Source organism: Pteropus medius, unplaced genomic scaffold (assembly GCF_902729225.1).
Source record: "Pteropus medius unplaced genomic scaffold, Ma_sr-lr_union100, whole genome shotgun sequence".
Lineage (NCBI taxonomy): Eukaryota > Metazoa > Chordata > Mammalia > Chiroptera > Pteropodidae > Pteropus > Pteropus medius.
The window spans coordinates 409,374-410,747 of NW_024351544.1; positions in this window are offsets into that span (position 1 = coordinate 409,374).

Consider the following 1,374-nt stretch of genomic DNA (forward strand, 5'->3'; position numbering starts at 1 on the left):
AGATCTGGCAGAAACTAGATAGCACAGCCTTAGGCACTTGGTATAAGGCTACTAATGTAAGGAATACATTTTTTAACCCTATCTGGAAGGAGGACTAGCAGCAATTTACATTCATATGGGACAGACATCAGTATAAAGTTACAGTCTTGCCCCAGGGCATGTGAACTATCCTGCTCTCTATCTTAATATAATCCAAAGGGACATAGACCATCTAGACATTCCGCAGAATATCAAAGTGGTCAGATGATCAGTGAAGTCATGTTAATTAAACAAGATAAGCAAGAACATTGGTGAGTACTTTGGAGGCTTTGGTAAGATAGTGCACTCTAAATGTTGGAGATAAGTCCTATAAAGATTCAAACACCTACTGGATCAGTTAAATGTTTAGAGAACTAGTGGAGGAGTCTGGATAATAAGGCTTTTAGCCTCCTGATTATCTGGTCAAAATAGAGGGCAAATTAACACATCTTGATCCTCTGACTGTAAAAAAAAGATACACAAAACTTATTTCTTTGAATTCTGGAGGCAGTGTATTCTCTATTTGGGAACACTTTTCTGACCTTTTACTGAGTAACCCACAAGGCTGCCAGCTTTGAGTGGGGCTCAGAGAAAGAACATGCTCTGTAGCAGGTCCGAGCTCTGGTGTAAACTGCCATGCCACTTGGGCCAGATGATGCATATAACCCAGCAGACATTATGGTATCTCCAGTGGGAAAAGATACCATGGAGAGATTATGGAAAGCAACAATAGGAGAATTACAAGTAGCTCCTAGGGTTCTGGAGAAAGGCCAACCATTTATACCACAAAAGTATATACCATTCAACAAGGGGCTCTCCAAATGCTCCAGGGTCCCAGCAGAGATGGAGAATTTGACTATGACACATCAGGTGACTATGAGGCCAGAATAGAACTATCAGTTCAAAGATTGAGCTCTCCCAGCATCAATTTATCTTAGGGTGAAAATGGTACATTTTAAATTGAGCGCAAGCAGGACCAGAGAACAGAAACAAGCTGGTTAGGGGAATCTGTGGGCAGTATACTGGACATCCACTCTGTATGAAAAGAGAAATAGGCCAAGGAAAGAATATAAACTCTTGGGCAGTGATGACTGACTTGGCTGTTTGATTAGGGTCCTAGGGGAGAAAAATGAGAAGATTGTGTACAAGTCTGTAAAAGAGGCATTTGGATAGATATATAGGAGAGAACACAAAATGTGAAGATCTTTGTATCATGTGTTAATGCCAATCAGAGAGCATCCACCCACAAAAGAGTCACTTGACAGCAAGGTAGACAGCACGACCTAGTTATTTTATGTCAGCCTGCCTTTGCCACTGGACAAACAAGGTTTACATAGAGAGGCCAAAAAGGCTACT